The following is a 25,213-nucleotide window of genomic DNA, read 5'->3' as shown; positions in this document are numbered from 1 at the left end:
GTTTTTGTATTTCTTTGGCATTTGATGTCAAAGGGGGAGAGATATCTATGGATAAACACATCATATTTTGGGAGAGATTATTCCTAGGGGGAGTAATATTATGTATTTTGATTTCTGGTAATTGATCTCTTTGGGAGATTGTTGGTTTTTGGTTTTTGGCATTTTTGCTTTAGCACTTTTTTCCATCTTGTGTTGCCATCAATGCCAAAGGGGGAGATCGTTGGTATTATGGATGTGTTGCATTGGTTTTTTCATTGATGTCAACACTTATCAACACTTATCAGCACTGAAGATCTTTGGTTATGTTCACCGGCATGTTCAGTGACTTATGCATAGTCACCAGTATTTGGTTCACCAACAGGTTATATTGACCACTGGAACTAAGGATGATCTATTATCATTTGGAGATTACTTGGTTATGTTGAAGACATGGTTTGCACACTTGGTTTTGGTGATTTGGTTATTGGCCTAATCGAGTTTGCATATTTGTTGTTACCGGCAAATTGGTCTAGGTTATGGACCAACAAGCGTTATCTATTCCAAATCATCATGACACGTTATGGAGATATTCTATTGATTGGTTATTATTGTAAATGCATTGAGTTGACATGATGCATCACATATTGATTCATTTGTAATTGATTTAATTATAATATTCTTAGTGAGCCAACCTACACATTTGGTCTTAGGTTTTGGTATATATGTAAGATCTCATTTGTGAGACTATGTAGAAGGTGTGATAGAGGATTGTAATAAGGTATATGTGAATATAAGCAAAGCTATACATGCAGACATCATTTGAAGATTCAAGGAAGGTTTGGAGAAGACAATCAGAGCTTAACCAGTACTAAATCTAGCATATGAAGATGCTATTTTGAGCAGTACATTATCATTGGATTTAACCATCTAATTGTAGTCAGTGTGACTCCCATTTTGTGATTGAGCAGTAAGCTCTAGGCAGTTGGCCTTTCTGCATGTGCAGACCACATTTGTACACACATACTATCTGCAGTAGTATCATCTAATTGTGGGTAAGGTTTCCCATCATGGTTTTTCCCCTTATAGGGTTTCCATGTACAAATATCTATGTTATGTGTTGTGGATGTTATTTGTCTTTTTGTTTCATACATTAAACTTTACCGATACTGTTATTAACTGTTAAACTTTTAACCGACATTAAGTTTGGTTTACTGGTATTATAAATCAAGTTTGATTAAGTTATATTTGGGTTGAAATTAATAGACAACTAATTCACCTCCCCCCCTCTCAGAGGCCTCCAGGTCCTAAGATCCCAGCCAGTTTTGAACATTTCAGATATGGATACAAATCCACTCAGTAAATATTCAAGTGTTTCTTTCTCAGTGACTTCAGATGGTGTGGGCTTTGCAAGCATATCCATACATTCCCTCTTATGTACACCAAGTGAATCCAATCTTGGACTCACCAAACCTCTAAGACTCCTTTCTCTTTGAATGATCTTGTCTCTTTCCTTTTCAAAAGAAATAACTTGGTTCTCCAAGGTCAAAATTTGTCCATCAATGGAAGTTGTGAGTGAAGTTAGTCCATCAAAAGAATTAGCAATATTAGCAATCTTTCCATGTAATTCCTTTAACCTCTTATCTACATTTGTTGTAAGAATCTCTATATTACAATAGACCTTGTAGTTGTTAGTACATTGTTTCAAACAATTTTCAATGAGTACAAGTTTCTCTTCAACCTTCCTCTTCTCTATCTCAATAATCAGGTCAAAAGCGACTTTCTTGGCTAGAGTAAATCTTTCAAGTGCTTTCTTGTCAGAACTCTACTACAATAATTGAAAGTTTTTAGATATATGCTATGTTAATGTCTTAAACTTGCCAAAAGGGCTTGCTTCATTTTCAATCATACAATCAGGAATCAATCTATGCAAAATTGTTATTGATTGATCTATTATTCCTCTATCTATAGATCCTTCCTTCATTAGCTTTTGAGTAGCCATCATCATTAACTCTATGGGACTCATCTCTATGATTGATTTCTTCTCAACTTGAGAAGTGTCAATTGCCAAAAGTTTTGTAGGGGAATCAACTATCGGTATAGTCACCTTTTCCTTATCCTCTCCTAGTGTACCCCTTTTCTCATCCTCTTTTGAACCGGTGGCTTCGCCACTTGGTTCAGTATTTGTTACTATCGGTGGAGTATTATCTGTAACCTGTACATTATCTATATTACCTTGTCCAGACTATACAAATGTAGTATATGTTAGTTTAGTCTATACACTCTCATCAGTTTTAGGTTTATCTACCAGTTAATTCAAAATTTGATCTAAACTTCCCAAAATTCCTTTCCCTTTAGATTTTTTCAGAATGGTGGGAGTGGTTGCCTTAGCAAATTATTCTTGAGAAGTGAGAAAATTAGGATTCTTTTGGAAGAATTTGGTCCAACCATCTCTGGTCTCATTTACTATCTCATTGACTCTACCTATCATTAGGCCTATTTGTCATGTTTTGTTGCTAAAGGTTGTTCTATTTGCAATATCTATACACCTTTTCATTTCCTCATTATTTATAAAGCCACACATACTCAAAAGTTCAACTTCTTTGATTTCTTTGTCCCTTATGATTGCATCTAATCTCCTTGCATCTAACTTATTATACAATGATAAAGTAATTTCCTTCAAAATATCTACCAAAGCCTTCTTATATATGTCTAAATATAACAAGATTGCTTCTTCTATTTCATTTTTCTCATTGTCTTCTAAATCTTTATAGAAATTTGACACATTCTTGAACATTCCATCTTTAGTTATCTCATCAATCAATTCTACACAAGTCATTGAGGGATGATGGTAATATTACCAGATTCAATTGCTTCATCTATCACACTCTTTTTATTCTTTTTGGAGGTTGTAGGAGTAGATGGAGTGGGCTGCCTCTTATGAGTAGCTTTCATTTCTGGAGGTGTGGATATATTTGTTACCACTTAGGTCCCTGGAAGGACAACTGAGAGGTGCGGGTGAATCAGTTGTCAATCAGTTTACAACAAATTGTAATCAAAATGCAAATTATTCCAACTTAAACTTAATGCCGGTAAACCAAATTTAAGTGTCGGTAAAACAAATTAACAGATATAGCAGTACTACTTTAACTTAATGCATAAAACAAAAAGAGAAACAACATCCACAACACATGACACATATATTTTGATGTGGAAACCTGGTAAGGGAAAACCACTGTGGGAAACCTTACCCACAATCTGATGATACTACTATAGATAGTATGTGTATACAAATGAGGTTTGCACATGCAGAAAGGCCAACTGCCTAGAGCTCACTACTCAATCACAAAATAGGAGTCACACCGACTACACAATTGGATGGTTAAATCCAATGATAATGTACTGCTCAAAATAGCATCACAAATGTTGGATTCAGTACCGGTTAAGCTCTAAACATGAGTGTCAAAAAACCATAACCTTTCTTCAACCTACAAATAATTTCTGCATGATTCGCACAAGGATCTGTTTACTTAAATATTCAAACACACTCATACCATATCCTATATGTCGATCTTCAATAAGATCTTGCAATCATTTATACAAAACCTAAGACCAAATGTATAGGTCGTCTCACTAAAGATACTACAATTAAATCAATTACAAATAATTCTTGATGTGATACAATATGTCAGCACAATACATTTACCATATTATCCAATCAATAAACAATCTCCATAATGTGTCATGGTGATCTGGAGTACCGGTCCATAACCTATACCTATCTACCAGTAAAGACAAATCTGTCAAACTGATTAGACCAATAAGAAAAATACCAAATGCAAACTTCCAATCCAATTCTTTGACATAACCAAATGATCTCCAGATGAGAACAAGTCATCATCACTGCCAATGAACAATATAACCTACTGGTGAACACATATTGATGACTGGGCATAAGCCACTAACCATACCGGTGAACATAACGTAAACCTCCAAGAAGATAAGTGTTGACATCAATGAAAAAACCAATGAAACACATGATGAAGTCATCCATAATACCAACAATCTCCCCCTTTGGCATTAATGGAAACACTAGATGGAAAAATATCTAAGTGCCATAAATAGAATGCCAAAAACCAATAGACCAACAATCTCCCTATTATTACTATTTAAAAAATTGGGTATTCTTGTTCCATCTCTGGCTAGAAGTCTACAAAATGTGTTTAGGATGACCTTGTTTCTTCTGTGTTTCTTGGGTTAAATGAGGGTTTAATGTTTTTGAAGTTCTAACCCTTCCTATGTTTGAAAAAACCCTTGTTTTCTATTTCTGCGTTACTTTTGCGACTTAAAGAAGGGTCGGTTTATCGTTAAAAGTGTTCCCCCATAGGTTTTCCCTAGGAGGTCTTTCAAATATTTTTAAATATTATGCCTTTGCCTATGTCTTGTTCTAATGTTTGTCAAGCTCCTTAATAATTGTGCAACTCATTGTAAATCCTATGGTTGTCATTGTTTCGCTAGGCAAAGATGCTAGCAGGTTAATGTTCGCGAAATGGCAAAAAGGCTAGGCGGGCCTGACCAGATGATTGACCATCTGATTAAAGGACTGCATCTTTTTTGAATCCGACAGCTCGCGTTGATTTGCTAGCCAAAGATGCATGTGGTCTACCCTTTGCAAAATAGTGAAAGACTTGGCAGGTCCCAAAGGTGAGTGACTCCTTTGGTTAAAGGATGATCAACTCAGAAAAGATCAACAACTCACGTTGATTCATGGCCTAAAGATACTCGATGTTTACCTTTCACAAAGTTACAAAAAGGTGGAGGGCCTGAGCAAGGTGGTCATGGCTAAGGTAACAGATGAGCAAGTTACCAAGATCCAACGGTTATCACTGCTTCGTGAAGATAAGTGGCCTAAGGTTTAAGCTCTACAAAATATGAAAGGGTCGGTGGGCCCAAAGGATAGGCAGGTTGTAAGTTTTAAAGGCTGATTAATTAGGATTTAATCAGATGGTTGTCATGGATTCGTAGCCTCAAGTCAAGTGAAGATTAATGTTCATGAAATAGAAAAATGATGTGGCAATCACACGATGATTGACATGGCAGGACAGATGGGTTGTTTCATGGAAAGAATTAGTGACTTGTCAGATACATGTGGCTCTGAAGGGTAGTTGAGGTCCCACCTTGGTTCAACTGGCAGTTATGTTGAGAATGGTGAAGTAAAACATGTGGTGGCTTCAAAATGGAACCCAGTGGAACTTCCTGAGTAAATAGCTAACTGCCACATGGTGTTTGTTAACCGGTGATGCAATAAAGCGAGTGGTCTCCAAGTTAAAGGGCCCACTCTAAAAGGTCTGAGAATGTTAAATAGTGTACGTCTCAAGATTGATCTAATGGTTGCCATTGTTTTGCAACTTGAAGATGCTTGCAGCTTAGCCTTTGTGAAATGGTGAAAACCATTAGCTATCATGGTTGAGCACGGTTAGTTAAGAAGACTGGCAGTCACTGTAGGAAGTAAAGATTGAGCAAGTAGATGATGATCTAATGGTTGGGGTTGTTTTGTGAGGTAAAAGTGTGCATGATTTAGTGTTCACAAAATAACGAAAAGAAGGTGGGGCCCATCACTAACACAAAAAGATAGGAAGGACTAAAAGCAGTGCAAGTTCCCGAGATCCAACGATCATCATTGCTTCATGAAAGAAAAGTACAGGGGTTTTAAACTCTGTGAAATGGTGAAACAAGTAAAACAGAGAAAGACTCAGAGAACTTGTGGTCTGTTGGAGCCTATTTTGAATTCGATTTTTATGAATTCAATTCTAAGGTGATGGCTGAAGCATGCGGGATTAATTTCTCAATTCAGTGCCAACTTGTCATATTAAGGTCCAAATCAATTGAATATTGATACCATTTAAACAAGTTTGTTGCAAAGGAGCTAGTGTAGAGTGAGTTTCTTCAGGCAAATAACAAGGTTTTTTCTGTGTTTTCCTTGCTAGTTGCATCCTAAGAATTGGTGTTGCTATGTGAATTGTTTCATTAGAGTTTTGTGCAAATGTCAATTGATATAGTTGCATTAACAAGATGATGCCAAGAAGGGAGTTAACAGGAAAAGTAAATTACTAGGATAGGAATATTTATGATGATTTTCTAGAATAGCTAACTATGTCTACCAATGTCAAGGCCAAGGCTAAAAAATTGGTACCAAAGAACCCTCATTTGAGAATTGGGGATGTCCTATATGACAAAGGTAATTGGTTAAGGGATCCACAAATAGGGATGTCAGGTTTAGGATTGTTCAAAGTAGGTTTTGGTCAGAGACATTCCCTTGCCCCTTTAAATAGCATATGGGAATTGGATATGGGGAAGCTTAAAGTCCCTAGTGTATTCATGGATGTAGATTTATTGACTCTGATTGCACAAAATTATGATCCTGTGGCTAGATGTATTAGAAATGTGAAGGGATTAGCCTTGGTTGAAATTAAAGATGATGAATTCAAAAGTGTGTTTAAGCTCAGTGAGGCTTCAAATTTGTTAGAGCCTATTGATTTTGAATCACTCACCCAGTTTTATGATGCACAAAGGGATCACCTTAGGAGTGGCCCATTGAAAGAGTTCTTTGTTAAAATAGGAGGGTTAACAGTTGTAGGCCCCAATACAATGGAACCCTTCTCCTTGACTTTGTTTACTCTAAGAGCTAAGGGCATGTATTGGGAACTTTGTCAGATTTTTGGAGAAGATGCTAAGAAAAACATGCCAACCCATTACATGTTGGTGATTGCACAAATTCTAAACCCCTCTCAAGCAATAACATTTGATTATGTGCCATACCTCACTGATGTAGTTCATGCAGGGCTAGTAGGGATAAAAAATGGTAAGGTGGACAAACCATTTGGATGGTATTCTCTTCTAATGCACATGTTTTTGTTCAAGGGTGCTGAATATTTTGCAAAAGAAATGGATTTGGTCAAGGTGAAAGATAAGGAAGAGATGCAAGTTCAACTTTGGTTTACTATTTTATCCTCAGACAGAGAGGATGCTAGCTATCTGAAGTTTGACAGATGCTTTGCATCTAAGATTAGGATTCTTTTGTGCATAGAAAACCCTAGGATTCATAAGGCTCTCTTGGAATTCCTCAGGACCAAGGACTTTGTAGAAGGTATTAAGATTGTTCATAATTGGGGAGATATGTATTTGTACCTTGTTTCTATAGTTTTTAGAGTATATGGTTTTAGAGGCACTCAATATTTATTGCCTTATCAAGTACCACTGAAGATAGGAATTGCTGAAGTCGTAAGGCAAATTGGAGGTGTACAAGAAGCAAAGATGACAAATAGGGGTAAAGGGACCATTTCCCAACTATTACCATGGCACATCATTTTGTGATCACTAAAGGTGGCTGGAAGTATTTTGAAGAATTCTTTAAACCATATAGATTGTCAAATGTCATTTCAAGATTCGCAGACCCTGAAGATTCTCTCAATGGCATGTTTAGGAAGAGAGCAGTTTGTAAAGGTAGGCCTCACCAATTTAAGTTCCCTTAAGATATAATTAAAAATGAATTCAATTTGGATGAGCAAGAACTAAGGAAAGAGAAGTGGGTTGCATATAAAAGGGCTCTTGACTTCATTCATCAATTTGATAGTAATTATGACCCTCTTTCTAGTTTCAATCCATTTGAGGAAAAAATCAAATTCTTGATTCTTTATTTTGAAGACCTCATGCAAACTTTGAAAGAAAAAATGGAAGCTATAATGAGAAATGATCTTGACAAGGTTAAATTGGTTCTATCTAATCCTGCCTTTGTTAAGGCTATCCCACCTAGTGATTATGTAATGCACAAGAAATCAAAATATAGTGTGATGATGCCAGTGATAGGTGAGCCTTCCACTTCAAGAGGGAAAAGAGCAATTGAAGATTTTATTGACATCCAAGACTCCACTAAAAGGAAAAGAGTGGGGAAGGAAGTGCAAACAAATGAGCCTTGGTATTCTCCATCTCAGTCCCCTATCCACATAGGATATGAGTAGATGATGATTGAACAGCTATTACAATTAGGGAGTCTTGGGGAGATTGCCTAAACATATGAGGAGACACAGGAGGGGATGCCAGAAGAGCCACCTAGTGCTGAAATGAACTTGACTGATGGTGAGATCAAAGGTAAGGAGTTAGACCTTACTATCAAGCAAGCCAGTGAGGAGGTCTAGGCTGATAGTAACTTTGTTACAATAGGAATTCATGCAATTTGTATGGAAGCAAAACATGGAACAATTTAAAGCCAAATGTGAACAAAAGAAGGGTGATCAGCCTCATAGAGATGTAACTTAGGTGGAGGAAGAGGTGAAACAAGAGATGATTGAATAATTTAAAACCATTACTCCTAAAAAGGGAAGAGAGATGGTATCAAAAGCTGGTGTTTTAATCCTCCCTGAGTGGGATATAGCTGATGCTCTAGTACTTAAAGCAGTCAGGAAGGAAACTAAACCCATGGAAGGAGTGACCTTTAGTAGAGATAATGTTGCTTTAGTCATGTGGTCACTAAATAAGGATGAAAATAAAAGAAGGAAAGATGTATCAGATTGTAGTCTCCTAGGAGGCATGATTGTAAAAAGAGTCCAAGATACAAGAGTGGTGGAAGCTGCAAGCACAGTCTTGGAAACTGAGAAGTTCAGTGTAGCAGTGGCAGAAAAAGAGGCAAAAGAAAAGGCTAATCTCCAATTAAAATTGGAAACAATCTTAAATGCTTACAATGAGGCCAAAGAAGGAATAGCCAATAGAGACATTATTATTGTTAGACTTCAGGGTTAGTTGGCAGGTTAGCACCATCAAGGTGAATCCTCGACTCTTATGATAGCTTCTTCTCCAACAAGACCTCCACCTACAAGTCCTATCATAAAATATCCCCCTTCTCCTATGCCTTCTGGTTTTCAACCAACGGAAACTATTCAACATGAGTTGAAAAGCTGAAACAAGCTCAGGCCTTGTTAGCAAGTAAATATGAGGAGAAGCTAAAGGCCACAATTTTCAAATTTGTTGATTCAATTAGGGCCTCTGTCGTGCATATTTCTATTAAGAGGGTTCAGAATATTTTGACTGAATTAAGAGAAGATGAGGCCACTTTGGAACCAATTCTGAGTAAGTGGATGCCTAGGAGAAAGGAATTAGAGCTTATGTGTTCAATTAATGAAGATGTAGAAGCAAATGATAGTCTCAGATCCACTTGTGAATTCATAAAAGAAAGGAATATACTATTAGAAGAAAGGGCAGGTGTGAAGAGAAAAGCCCAATTATATAGGAAAGAATATTCTGATCACAAGTATGAGATGTTTCCAGGGGGTTTTGTTGGTCCAACTCAGTTAAAAGAGGAGAAAGCATGGCTGGAAGAGCTGGACCACAACTTGTTTAAAAGGGTAAATGAAATCATTAATATTGATGACACGTCCTTATTTGTCAAGACAACTCAAGAGATTGAAAAGGTAAAATCACATTATGGTTTCATAGAAACAGAGATTGGGTAGTTGAGTGTCACTTGGAAAAGGCTAGAAGGAATGAAGAAGAAGATTGTTAGCTTTTCTTTGCCAAATGATGACGAGTTCTAGGAATGGAAGGATAAATATGCCAGACAAAAAGAAGAAGTTCCCAAATAGTTAGAAGATGTTGCAGCAGGACAATAAGTTGAAGAGGCCGTTGATACCAAAAAGAACTTGTAACTATTTCTTGGAGAACATTGCGATTTGTAACAAACTTTTCTTAGGTTTGTCTAAAGCCTGCATGCATCCATGATGTTATAAATGGATACGAGGACTAATAGAAAAAATGATCACAAGAATTTTGTAAAGAACCTCTGGCAAAATATATCTAGGTTTTTTTGGGTTCTCTCAGAGATTACTTTGAATTATGTAACATTTTCAAAATGAATATGAAAATACATATCAATACTTTTCGGGCCTAAATCTGTGTTGTCTTCTGGTGTGAATTCATTAATCTACTAGTTTTATTTGAGTAATATAGGGTTACCTAAATGAGCATGGATTGTAAGGCAATCTTATAGACATATTTCTAGCTTTTCTCTTTAGGAGAGGTATTAAATGTGCATGAAATATTTCTATCAGTAGATCAATTGTTTGTTGCTTTGAATCTGATGAACTATTTTAGTTAAGTGGGAAAGGACCTATTTATATGTTAGGCATGTATGGGGTTCATGAAAGCCAAAGTGATGAAATGTATAAGAATGTTCAGTTTTGAAAACTCTTGCTTGATTTAGGTGACTCTGTGGCCAAGATAAGGCACTGGTATCAGATTGTAGGATTTATTTCTATCTTTTCTTGAAGATCAATACTAAAAATGAATATAATTTTTTCTTTTAGTGTTGCAGTGTGATTGAGGTGATGAGCTCCATAGGTTTTTAGCACTGGTTTACTATGGATCTCAATTTTAAAGTGTGAAAGTATTCACAGAAGGTATACCCACCTGAACTTTAAATAGGTTCAAAGTGTAGAAGGTCTCAAAACCTTGTTATATGTTACTCTTGAGTTCTATTTCCTTGATCTTTTCATATGTAGACAGAGTTTATTTATTTCTTACAGGAAGGATTGAAGGGAAATCAAAATTTGAGACTAACAAAAGTGGTGACTTTGCTGGGGAGAGTCATAGTGCATATCTATGTTACAGATTGGTTCTTGAATTAGTTTAGAAGTTTGTTTGGATAACTATGTTGTGGAAGATTGTCCAATCTCTCATTTGTGTTATCTTTCTTTTTGAAAATCTTCATGATTTTGTTAAATATTGGCAAGTAATTTGTTTAAGCTTGTTTTCTTATTTCCTGCAGTCTTGTGGGTGGTCACTTTGACAAGTATAACCAGTCCTTTTAAATAAGTGTAACTCTTTTAAGAAAACAAGTATAATGTAGAGAGGAAGGAACACCAGATCTTTCATGAGGAAGCATCCTCATGAGACGTTGCAAGAGGGATTACCTGAATAGGCATGGAGAGGCCAGAAAAGATCTGTTGTACATGAGCCATCTAATGTTGCTTGGGTATAGAAGAGCATCAATATGGGCAAGTCATTAGAGAGACCCGTCTATGCAAATTCAAATTCTTCTTCCCGTGAATTTGAGCATGATATTTTATGCTTCCATTTTGATTTGTTTGGGAATATTAAAGATGTCCAAGTTTTAAATCAAGGGATCTCCCATGCTAGTTTGTCTGGGAAGGACATAAATAGTTCAAACATTAAGAGAGATTTTGTACTTAAGACAATTGATGGAAACATCAATTTAATTGATATTGACCAAGTCAATGCGTTAGACTTTGAAGAAATCTTCCTTGATGAAGATAAGGTATCCTAAGAAATTGAATTCCTAAATAGAAGAGTCCATCATTTAATTTCCTTAAGAACACAAAAGGAAGCTGATAAAGAAAGAGAGGTTAAAGCAAAATTGATGGAGAGAGACAGGATTTTAAGACAGATAGCTGATCTTGAGCTATTTACCCGAGAGAAAGCCAAGAGTGAGGATGAAGGTCCAGTCATCAGAGAAATTTTAGTTCCCAAGACCAACCCTCCATACAAATTTGTTGTGCAACCAAATAGGGAAGTCCTTTGTGACCCACAACCTATTAGAAATAATGTAGACAAGGGAAAACATAAGTGCATGGAGGATGGGTCTGGATCTAAGACTACAGTGGAGATCTCTCATATGTTATCAACACATGAGAGATAGATGGAGAGGACGAGGAAAGAGAAAGAAGATTTGCAAATGGAGTTGGAAAGGCTGAATTAGAAGTAGCCAATCAAGAAGTTAAAAGAAAGATTAATTATCTAAAAGCTCTTCCTATAAGTTTTCCTTTAGTAGACCAAAATAAACATGTTCCTCAGCAAGCTTCACTCCCTCTAGTCAAAATTCAGTCAGCCTTGCCTATGAGTACTGTCCCAGTTAATATAGCCCCTATTAATAACCAAGGTAACCAAATCCCTCTAACTCATGGCCCTAATGTAAGAATGAACATGGGAAATAATCTTGCTACTAATCAATTCTAGAGAGGACCCATTAATTTAGAACTGTATAGATAGCTCTTCTTTGATGGAATCCCAAGCTACCCCAACCATGTTCCTACAAAATTAAGGGATAGACTCCACAAATTTGCTGGCAACAATGCAATCAGTGCAGAAGAGCACTTAAAATATTTTGGTGACTTAATTAATGATTATGAAATAATAGATGAAGATTTCATCATGAAATTATTTGTATAGTCATTAATAGATGATGCAAGGGACTGGTATAGAGGTCTCCCTGTGAATAACATTGGGTCTTGGGAAGACTTTACAAACTAATTTCAAGAATAGTATGGTGACAAGACAAATGTGAGATTTATGCTCAATGAGTTCAATAATATCAGAGTCTGATATTGAAATTGTCACAGACTTCAATGCTAGATTTCAGAAAGCAATGCATAGGCTATATGAAGTGATGAGGTTAGATGATAATATGTGTCTGAATACTTCTTACAATGCCTTTGATTCTAAAATGGCCTATATTCTAAGGGATAAAAATATTCATAGTCTAAGGGATGCATTTATAATTGCCATCAATGTGGAGAGTAATAGGAAAGCATCTCGGAAAGGAGAACCAATGGTAGGTTGTGGCAAGAATCAAAACAACAACCAATAAAGTTGCTAAAGAAGAAGACAAAATAGAGAAATTAGTGACTACCATGAAGGATCTTACTACCAAGGTGAGTAAAAATGATAAGCCTCATTACAATTGGCAAGATAGACCTCCTAGGTTGCACGACATGCCTTATAATACCACTTGGAAAGATGGCAAACCTCAAAATGAGAAGCCAAAAAGCACTCAAAACCAAGATACCCCTAATCCTTTGAAAGGAGGTATTGTTCATAATATGGAAAATTCTCCTTGGTGAATGGCTTGTGATGGACCACATTCTCCTCATCAATGTGTTGTAGCTCAAGCCCTTGAAGAATCCATGAGACAAGAGGTTGAGCTTGATATTAATATGTCTAAAACTATTATTGAAAGTGATGATGAGTCAATACAAAGTGAACTTATTGAATGTGATGTGATGAATAGTAAAAGGTCTTAACAAGGATAGTTGACACTTGATTGGCATCCCACATTGAATGTGGTCTTAATTGAAGATGAAGAAGTTCATCTCGGAAGACCCAGTGATGAAGAAGTAATAAATCTCACTAAGGCTGCCATAGCCAAAGCCAAGCACAATTACAACTTGAGAAGTACTAAGAAGGATGGGGATCAAGGTGAATCTAGTTCAATGTTCATAAAAGAAGTATCCCAGAAGAAAGTAGCAAGTAATGCCACCTTGCCCCAAGATAGTCAAAAAAAGAATGACCAATTAAAAGATATGGCCAAAGGTATGGATAATAATGCTATTGGTGATATACAAGGAATTTCTGCAATAAATAAGGCAAGTCAGTGTAAGATAGAGAAAGTTAAGGCTAATACTGAGTCGATTAATAATTCCACATTTGATATGACTCAGTCTCTTACCTAGATAAAGGTCACTATCCCATTGATAGAAATATTGAAAATAAAGTAACATACAGAAGTTGCTTTATTTTTATTTTCTAAAATATCTGACACTAGCACAACTTTACCTTCAGGTTCAATGGAAGGTGAAAAGGATCATGAGTTGCAAACCCCAGAGATATATGTTGGAACAACTATTACACAAGAGCCTTCACAGGTTGATCCTTTTTATGTTACTTTGTTAGTGAATAACCGGTTAATTAAAAACTATATGATAGATTATGGTGTAGCTGCAAATGTAATGCCTTATGGTGTCATGAAAGAATTAGGATTGTGAGTAAGTACAGTGTATGGGAAGTGTTATGCTATGGATAATAGAGAAGTGCCAGTGATAGGTATAATGAAAGATGTTGAAGTAAAAATAGCAGCATTCCCTGAAGCAACATACATGATGGATGTCATTGTAACTGACACTAAACCTCACTGTGGCATGTTGTTATCTAGACAGTGGGCTGCAACAGTAGGTGGAAATGTTTAGTTGGATCTATCATATGCTACTATCCCAATTAATGGAAACCAAGTCAAATTGTATAGAGAACCACGTGCCCCTAGGGTAATTGAGAAAGTAGACCCTAGTATGTTCAACTGTATGATTGATGTGGATCTTGACAATTTTAGAATACAGCCAATTTTACCTCAATTGAAGAATATTGACTCTATTGTGACTGAATCTGAATCTCAACAACATGATTTGTGGCACATATATTTTGATGGAGCTTTCTCTAAAGAAGGATCTAGAATAGGTGTTCTTTTTGTGTCCCCATCAGGTATAACCTTCAAATATTCCTTTTTGCTAGCCTTTCAGTGTACAAACAACACTGCTGAATATGAAGCCTTGTTATTGGGGCTTGAAGTTGCAAAAAGGCATGGGATTCAGTTATTAAAAGTGTTACGAGACTCAGAATTGGTTGTTTCTCAGGTTAGAGCTAAGTATCGATCTAAGATTGATAGACTAAAAAGATATAAGCATGCAGTATGGGATGTGATTGAATGTTTTAGTGCATTCTCTATAAATTGGATAGAGAGGTAAAAGAATATCATGGCTGATTTCTTAACAAATGTTGCATTAAAGAGTGATGATGTAACACTAACCAGTGTATCCATAGTTGAGGTAAAAGCTAGGCCAGCCATTCTTGATAATGTATATAATTGGCAAGTGTTTGTTGATAATGAAGACATTCTCAGATTCATACAATGCATTGATGACTATGATGGACAAAAAATTGATTGCAATGCCTTGGTAGAAGCGGTTGAAAATAGAGAAACTGTGTTTGGAAATGACCTAGTTTAGTTAGAAACTAATGAAATACCTAAAGGGTTGGTAGAACTAGAAGGTATGTTTAGTTACAGTGACAGTCATCTGCATCAGCAATCAACCACTAAGTTAGATGAACTAAAGGAAGTAAACTTGGGGATAGAATCATCCCCTAAGTTGGTGTATATTGGAAGAAATTTGCCTCCTCATGTCAGAGTAAACCTTATTAATTTATTAAAGAAATATAACCATGTTTTTGTTTGGTCTTATGAAGATCTGAAGGCATATAGACAAGATCTGTTTCAGCATGAAGTCCCTTTGCTTCCAGATGCTAAGCCTTTTAGACAGAAACAAAGGCCTGTCAACCCCCTGTTGGAATCTAAAATGAAGCAAGAATTAACCAAGTTAAAGGAAGGGGGAATCATCAAGCCTATAAGGAATTCATCATGGGTGTCAAATTTGGTCCCAGTTAGAAAGAAGAATGTGGACATAACACTCTGTGTTGATTTTAGGAACCTAAATGTTGCTTCCTTGAAAGACAATTACTCTTCTCCTAATATGGAAGCAATGTTGTAGAGAGTAACTAGTTGTGACCTATTGTCTATGATGGATGGGTTATCAGGGTATAACCAGGTGTTAGTTAAAGAATCTGAACAATTCAAAACTACTTTTACCACCCCTTGGGGAATGTATGTGTATGTCAAAATGCCTTTTGGTTTAAAAAATGTTGGAGCTACTTTTCAGAGGGCAATGGATGTATCTTTCAAGGAATTCATCAATATTATCATGGTAGTATATCAAGATGATTTGACATGTTTCTCCAAAAGGGTGGATGACCACTGTGGGCACTTAGAACTGGTTTTCAATAAAGCTTTGGAATTTGGTGTATCCTTAAATCCGAAAAAGTGTCATTCTGCTGTCATTGAAGGGAAGTTGCTCGGGCATATTGTCTCCAAAGAAGGGGCTAGGATTGACCTTGAAAGAATTGAATCTATAAATAATGTACCCAAGCCAAAGAGTGTTAAAGGTATCCAATCTTTTTTGGGAAAAGTAAATTTTGTTAGAAGATTTATTGCAAATTTTGCAGAGATAGTCAAGCCCATTGTTAAACTACTTAAGAAGGATACAAAGTTCTGCTGGGATGAAGAAGCTTCAAAGGCTTTTGATGAAATTAAAAGGGCTATTCAGGAAGCACCAGTGTTGAAGTCCCCTGACAACAGTAAACCTTTCTCTCTATTTTCTTTTGCTTCATATCACACAGTGGTTGTAGTTCTTCTCCAAAAGGATAATGAAGGATATGAACATCCTATAGCTTTTCATAGCAAATATTTATAGGCTACAAAGTTAAAGTATGAAATTATGGAGAAGCAAGCATATGCTTTAGTCAAGGTTGTCAAAGCATTTAGGCCATATCTTGTAAATGCACGAGTAATTGCTTATGTCCCACATGCGGTTGTCAAAGATATTCTATCCCAGTCTGAGGTCACTGGTAAAAGATGCAGACGGATAACTAGAATCCAGGAGTTTGATTTAGAGATTAAGATCACTAAATTGGTCAGAGTTTTAGGCCTTGCTAAGTTGATGGCCAAATCAAACCTTCTTGATGTTGAAGTGAATAATGTTGAAATTGAGAACATCCTGGTCACCAGTATTGAGACACAACCCTAATACTCAAAGATAGTACATTTTTTAAGGATGCAACATTTTCAGAAGGGATGACCCATAACCAAAGAAGAACATTGAAGTTGAATTCACAAAAATATGTCATCATTCAGGGTGATCTGTTTTGGTGAAATAGGGATGAGGAATTGCTGATGTGTTTAGATAAATCCTAGGCTAAAAGAGTGTTAACTGAAATGCATGATGGAGCGTGTGGAGGTCACTACTCTGCCAAGATAATTATTGGTAAGATAGTTTGGGCTGGATATTATTGGCCTACTTTGTTTAAAGATGCCCATGAACATGTCCAAAGATGTGACCCATGCCATAAGTTTTCATCAAAATTGAAGTATGAGGGAGCTTTACCCCTCAACCCAGTCACAGTGAAAGCCCCTTTTGTCCAATGGGGCATTGATTTTATTAGGAAAATCGTTGAGAAATCAGGAAGAGGTCATAAGTGGATTATAGTAGCTACTGATTATTTCACCAAATGGATTGAAGCTATACCCACTAGGAGAGCCACAAGTAAGGTTGTTATTGACTTCCTGATGGCTAATGTCATAACCAGATTTGAAGTCCCTGTAAAACTAGTGATGGATAATGCCATGAGCTTCGGGTTAGAAGAGTTCATTGAATTTTGCACCAGCCATGGAATAGTTATGTCCTACTCTTCGTCCTATCATCCTCATGGTAATGGGCAAGCCGAATCAAGTAATAAGAGCCTCTTGAAAATTATTAAGAAAACCTTGGAGGAAAATAAAAGGTCTTGGAACCAAAAGTTAAAATTAGCTCTATGGGCTGACAGGGTTACTATCAAGAGAGCAATTGGGGTTTCACCTTTCGAATTGGTTTATGGCACACAATCTAGGGTGCTATTCAATAATCTTCTTCTAGTGTATAAGTTCCTTCAAGCTGAAGACATGGAGTTATCTGAACCTATGGAAGACCAGATGATTTAGATGGTGGAGGTAAAAGAAATTAGAACTTTGGCTCACATGAGGAATTTGAAGATCTAGTTGTAGTCCAAATATCTATTTGACAAAAGAACCTTTTTGAGAAAGTTTCAAATTGGTGATGTGGTTCTTCAATGGAATGCGGAAGAACAAGATAAAGGAAAACAAAAAAAATTGAGTCACTATGGATAGGCCCCTCTGTGGTTTATGATCTTAATGGAAAGGATTCATATTTTTTGTAGAATATGAATGGTGAGGTACAAGAATTTCTAGTGCCTGGGACATTTCCTGAAACATTACTTCTCTTAATGTACATGCACAGTAGGTCTTAGTCTGTACATATTTAGGTTTGCTTTTGTTGTTGTTTCTGAGGCTTGTGTTTGGTTTGTTCTCCAGAGAGTTTCTGAATTGTTGTGCTGATCTTGCAATCAACCATCCCCAGTCAGAGCCGCACTTTTGTTAGTCTCAAATTTTGATTTCCCTTCAATCCTTCCTATAAGAAATAAATCAACCCTGTTTGCATATGAAAAGATCAAGGAAATAGAACTCAAGAGTAACATATAACAAGGTTTTGAGACCTTCTACAGTTTGAAAGTATCCAAAGTTCAAGTAAGTATACCTTCTGTGAATACTTTCACACTTTAAAATTGAGATCCACTATAAACCGGTGCTAAAAACCTGTGGAGTTCATCACCTCAATGAAACTAAAACACTAAAAGAAAAACTTGTATTCATTTTTAGTATTGATCTTTAAGAAAAGATAGAAATAAATCCTACAATCTGATACCAGTGCCTTATCTAGGCCATAGAGTCACCTAAATCAAGCAAGTGTTTTCAAAACTAAACATTCTTATACATTTCATCACTTCGACTTTCATGAACCCCATACATGCCTAACATATACATAGGTCCTTTCCCACTTAGCTAAAATAGTTCATCATATTCAAAGCAGCAAATAGTTGATATACTGATAGAAATATTTCATGCACATTTAATCCCTCTCCCAAAGAGAAAAGCCAGAAATATGTCTATAAGATTGCCTTACAATCCATGCTCATTTGAATAACCCTAGATTACTCAAATAAAACTAGCAGATTAATGAATGCACACCAGAAGACAACACAGATTTAGGACTCGAAAGTATTGATCTGTATTTTCATATTCATTTTGAAAATGTTACATAATTCAAAGTAATCTCTAAGAGAACCCAAAAAACCTAGATATATTTTGCAAGAGGTTTTTAACAAAATTCTTGTGATCATTTTCTCTATTAGTCCTAGTATCCATTTATAACATCATGGATGCATACAAGCTTCAGACAAACGTAAGAAAAATTTGTTACAAATTGCAATGTTCTCCAAGAAATAGTTACACGTCCTTTTTGGTATGAACGACCTCTTCAACTTGTTGTCCCGCTGCAACATCTTCTAACTATTTGGGAACTTCTTCTTTTCGTTTGGCATATTTATCCTTCCATTCCTAGAACATGTCATCATTTAGCCAAGGAAAGCTAACAATCTTCTTCTTCGTTCCTTCTAGCCTTTTCCAAGTAACTCTCAACTGCCCAATCTCCGTTTCTATGAAACCATAATGTGATTTTACTTTTTCAATATCGTCAATTGTCTTGACAAATAAGGATGTTTCATCAGTATTAATGATTTCATTTACCCTTTTGGACAAGTTGTGGTCTATCTCTTCCAGCCATGCTTTCTCCTATTTTAACTGAGTTGGACCAACAAAACCCCCTAGAAACATCGTATACTTGTGATCAGAATATTCTTTCCTATATAATTGGGCTTTTCTCTTCACACCTGCCCTTTCTTTTGATAGTATATTTATTTCTTTTATGAATTCACAAGTGGATCTGAGACTATCATTTGCCTTTGCATCTGCATGAACTGAACACATAAGCTCTAATTCCTTTCCCCTAGGCATCCACTTACTCAGAATTGGTTCCAAAGTGGCCTCATTTTCTCTTAATTCAATCAAAACATTCAAAACCCTCTTCATAGAAATATGCATGACAGAGGCCCTTACTGAATCATCAAATATTAAAATTGTGGCCTTTACCTTCTCCTCATATTTACTTGCTAACAGGGCCTAAGCTTGTTTCAGCTTTTCCAACTCATGTTGAATAGTTTCTGTTGGTTGAAAACTAGAAGACATAGGAGAAGGGGGATATTCTATGATAGGACTTGTAGGTGGAGGTCTTGCTAGAGAAGAAGCTATCATAAGAGTAGAGGATTCACCTTGATGGTGCTGACTTGCCAACTGACCATGAAGTCTAGTAATAATACTGTCTGTTTTGGCTATTCCTTCTTTGGCCTCAATATAAGCCTTTAAGATTGTTTCCAATTTTAATTGGAGATTACCCTTTTCTTTTGCCTCTTTTTCTGCCACTGCTACAATGAACTTTGCAGTTTTCAAGACTGTGCTTATAGCTTCCACCACTCCTGTATCTTGGACTCTTTTTACAATTATGCCTCCTAGGAGACTAGAATCTGATACATCTTTCCTTCTTTTATTTTCAACCTTCTTTAGTGACCAATTGACTAAAGTAGCATTATCTCTGCTGAAGGTCACTCCTTCCATGGGTTTTGTGTCCTTCCTGACTACTTCAAGTACCAGAGCATCAGCTATATCCCACTCAGGGAGGATTAAAACACTAGCTTTTGATACCATCTCTCTTCCCTTTTCAAGAGTAATTGTAAAGACGTAAATCGAGCTAACTTCAAATAATAGCCGAAATACTCTTTATTCTTAAATAAACTCATAAATTAGTTAATAAATCTATTTCATTCCTTTTTTCCATCCATAGCTTCATTTGATCATTCCATTTAGATCGTAATACACATGAAATTTCTATAAAAGATAAATATTCTTTATTCAATAAATCGATAAAAGTAGTATTTCGATCATACAATACTTACGCATTTCAAGTTGTCGCAAGTTCAATAACGAAATAATACAAAGTAAAGGGTGAGATGCGTCCATTGATTTGCAACCCAAGCTATCACCAATGCAATCTTTAGCATGAAGATGAGAACAAGATTCAAGTGCTTTTTCCGCCCAACCTTGAAGCTTACGCTTCCCCGGAATTCTTGGTCAATCAAGAATACCCGACCCTACATGAATTGCTTAGCAAAAGAATTCAAAAGGCAAGATGGAATTTGGTGCATGCCTAGATGATACATTCATTTTCATTTTTCTACTTCTATTAAGAAACAAGCATTCGTTATCATTCAAGGATATGGTAGAGAGGATAAAATAAAAGAATTCCATCTATTTCAATGGTTTATTCAATTTGATTACTCGGTTGAGTATAATGCCATGCACATCAAAAATAGATAGTTGGAAAAGCAACTATTCTCTCTATAATCCACATTCGGCACCCGTCCTGGAAGGTAACTTTCCACAAACACAAGCCTATCTAGCTTTGTTCACATAAATTCATATAGAAGACAATCTTTCACCTTTTAATTCTAGCTTCCTATTTCTTGTAAGATAAAAATACTATGCTAAGAAGACAATCTTTCGTTTGAATAGAAATTGATAAAATAAATCTTTTATTACAACCAATCCTATCTGATAGGAAACAATCTTTTATGGATAATCAAATATACATCTAAAATAAAATAATCTTTCCCTTCTATCTTTCAAGAAATTTAAAGACAGGATTAACATATTAAGAAGGTGTAACACATGTATGTATCTTAGATATAAATTGAATAAAATGAGTACACATTCTTTTATTCAATTATCAAAACATAGCATAATCATTAACATGCATTCCATTTCTTATGGTTTAGAATTTTAATTTTATCTCATCTAAACTCTCTCTATCTTTCCAAGCGTCGTGGTTTATTTACCACTTTTCTAAAAACATCATATTTAGTTTAATACTAATATGTGACTTTTCATGATTTGAAACTTAACACACCGACTTCACTAATTTACCATATCGACAATCTAATATGATACAAGTTCATAAATGCCTATCTGTAAGGCTTTTTAAATGAGACACTCGATAACCATTTTTATTTTTCATGCAAAATTCCAAGTGTAAGTCTTTCCTTGTGATATCAGAATAACTTCATTATTTAATAAGTCGTTATCCTATTATTTCATCTTCTTCATGGTTCAATCTCAAAGTTTCTCTCTCTATCCTCTTCCTTTATTTCTAGAGAATTGGGTGATCTATGAGAGTTTCACTAAGTTTATCAACAAACTTAAGAAAGTATTTCACTATTGTATCTATATTTACATTAACGTAATTTTTGAACAATTAACAATGATTCCTTTCACGATTCTATCTCTTCCATTAGAATATTGCATAAGTCTAAAACTAGATCATCCTTTAGAGAATATCTAAAGCAACCTATGATACAATTCCTATCACTCTTTAGCATTTTCCATGCATGTTCATAGTTATTTAATCATATGTACCTCATAATACATTTCTCTATAAGGCTATTCAAAAGAGAGTTCACACAATTTTGTTCTAATCATGGCTTGTCTCAATCAAACTTTATTCTAATAAATAATTATATATAACTTCATGACTCACTCACTATCCTTGCATAATGATCAAAGAATTAAGGTAGATCCTACCTCCTTATGCTCTTGTTACCAACTTTAGGTGATGAACTTGCTTCCCTCTTCAAATTTTCCTACTCTCTTTCAAGATGGTTCACAAATTCTTTGTTGCTTTCCATCTATCAATTCTTCTACTAACTCCATCCTCCATATCCTTCTTTTCTATCTCTTTTATCTCTAAGCTTTACTCTAAAATTTGACTCTAAATCTGAGATGATTATGACTTGATCATAAAACACATCTAAATCTCTACTACTTTTCTCTTCTTCCTTCCATTCTCTAATCCTTAGTTGCATCTCTCTTCTAGACTCTTCAATAACCTTCTTATTGCTCTATGCTTCTCACACCATCGCTCTTCTAATACACTATTTTATAACTTTACTATTCCTGCATCTCTTTCCTTCTCTATTCTTCTTCTTCTTGTCTCTATCGATATCATACCGCTATTTATCTTACTATCCTCCTATGTTAGCTGCTATTATTTTGGTTTTGACTCAGAGTTTTTAATCATCTCTGTAGCCACATCTGCTAGTCGTAATATAGTTTTAGTTTCAAATGGTTTAAAAATCATGAAGGAATGTTTACATGTCGTCCATGCATTGCAAATACCATTTTAATGATTGAGAACCTTGTTACTAATCACCCATGTCTATCTGTTCTCATCAACTGATAGTTCATTTTTAATAAAAACACCAAGTGCTTGATATTAATATTGATTCACCTATCTCGCAGTTTACTCTTAGTCATGGGATGCCAGTCTACTTTTTTAATTCCTTTAAATATGGGGAGTGGTAGTCGGTGGTGTTTTCTACTTCCTCTAAACTATGCCTACCTTAATACATGCAACTACCTTAAAATCTGCCTACTACCATATTGGATCTGCAATGTGTTTTATGCTTGCAACGTGGATGTTCTTTATAACAAGGAGTTTCATGTAACGTGGTTTATGTTTTACTAAAAGGGAGGAGGGGTGGTCGGTAGTAATACCGACCCCTCCCTTTAATTAAGGGGGGTGGTCGATATTACTATCGACCACCCTCATTATTATTTAACTTTCTTAATACTTAACCTACCACTACCATGTGTTACGTAATTTTTAGTTTTTTTAATAATTTATTTATATTTATATATATATTTAATGACTTTTCATTAATATATATATTAAACATTAAACTTTGTTTAATAAATTCTTTAATAAACCCTTTCTATAATTAAATAGATATATTGGATTTTCATTACATAATTTAATTTCATAAATACATATACAATAATTAAATATGTATTTACAAGTACATGATCAAATTATTATTAGAATTCATATACACATGTATATAATGCGTATATATTTTTTATCTCAAATGATTACGTATATGTATAAACAAAATTCTTGACAAAATCAAATTTCACTATAATTGGATATTGATATATGTATATGATTGAATAAATTTCTCGTATACATGTATATATATATATATTATACTATTATTGAATTTATAAAAGTAAACTCATAAGTACAATTTTCATACATTTATACATAACTAAAAAGAACATAAAACCTAGGGTCGATATTGCTTTTTGAATCATCTACACATTTTATCTCTTTTAACAATAAAGCATAATATTTCACAATCACTCACACAACTTAGATTTAATTCAAACACGACTCACATCATGCAATTAATGCATGTGTATAAACATTTAAATCAATCTACTTCTCATTCCAAATTTATCATTTCAATTTGAACAAACACTCAAATAAGGTCATTTAAATCATCCATATTTTCAAGATGCAAATTATAAATCCTAATGTGGTGTGTGAGAGATTCCATCTATCCTAACGAAATACAAGAGCTAAGGCAACTCTACCTGAACCATGTTCTCATCTTCATCACTGTTCACATGTTCCTGCATTCACTTTGCACTCAATCGCTCATTAGCAATGACAATCCCAATTTACAATAAAAATTATTACTGATCATTCAATTATATATAAATCATATCAGTACATTCAATATCCTTTCTTATTTCATTAACAGTTCTATTTCATTTCAATTTCATTTGAAAAATAAACATTATTTTCCTAATTAAATAATTATGGAAAAATAGGGTTTGTGAGAGTAATGGTCTTAAATTCTTCAATCATCTCTTGTTTCACCTCTTCCTCCACCTAAGTTACATCTCTGTGAGGCTGCTCACCCTTCCTTTGTTCACATCTGGCTTTAAATTGTTAAATGTTTTTCTTCAATACAAATTGCATGAAGGCCCATGTTGTAAAGTTACTATCAACAAGGAACTCCTCACTGGCTTGCTTGACAGTAAGGTCTAACTCCTTACCTTTGAGCTCACCATCAGTCAAGTTCATTTTAGCACTAGGTGGCTCTTCTAGCATCCCATCCTGTGTCTCCTCATATGTGTAGGCAATCTCCCCAAGACTCCCTAACTTTAACAGTTGTTTAGCCACTGCTTGCTCATCTCCTATGTGGATAGGGGACTGAGATGGAAAAAATAGAGGCTCATTTGTTTGCACTTCCTTCCCCACTCTTTGCCTTTTAGGGGAGTCCTGCTGATAGTTTTGATACTTAATATAAGTACAGATCCAATAGCCAACAAGATGAGAGGGGGGGGTGAATCATACAAACTTAATCTTCCATAAAAACATCAGATTCAACCTTGGTAACACATACTTCAGTAATATAACCAAAACTCTTAACCATGCAAACTCAAAAGCATATAAACATCATAAACCTCATAACACCAGATTTAACGTGGAAACCCAAATAGGGAAAAACCACTATGGGATTTCGGACCCACTGAGAAATATACTCTTCTAGAGTATGCTCGGTTAAAAGAAAATCCTGTTAAAGATTACAAACACATTGCTAGATGTGACCTAGTTAAGGGATTTCCCTCAGATCTGTTAGGATCTTCACCTTGTTAGAAGTGACCTTGTTAAAGAATTTCAAACACTCAATCAGAATGTCACCTTGCTAGAGGGTTTTACAAATAAGATTGTTAAGTCCACTCGGTTAAGATATTTTCTGTCACTTTCACAAAATAACAGTAATAAAAATCTATCTGCAACTTCACATCTAGAATGCTAAAGTAGATTCTTATTTGTTCAATACAATCTAGACATAGAACTAATCTTGTCCATCTATTGGGCTTCTATAATCTGTTATTCAAATAGGTCTTCAAGCTTCTGTGCTCAGTAATCACTATGTA

This window comes from Cryptomeria japonica, chromosome 1, assembly GCF_030272615.1.
Source record: "Cryptomeria japonica chromosome 1, Sugi_1.0, whole genome shotgun sequence".
Taxonomy (NCBI): Eukaryota; Viridiplantae; Streptophyta; class Pinopsida; order Cupressales; family Cupressaceae; genus Cryptomeria; species Cryptomeria japonica.
The sequence above is the reverse complement of the archived record's forward strand: the minus strand, read 5'-3'. Positions refer to the sequence as shown.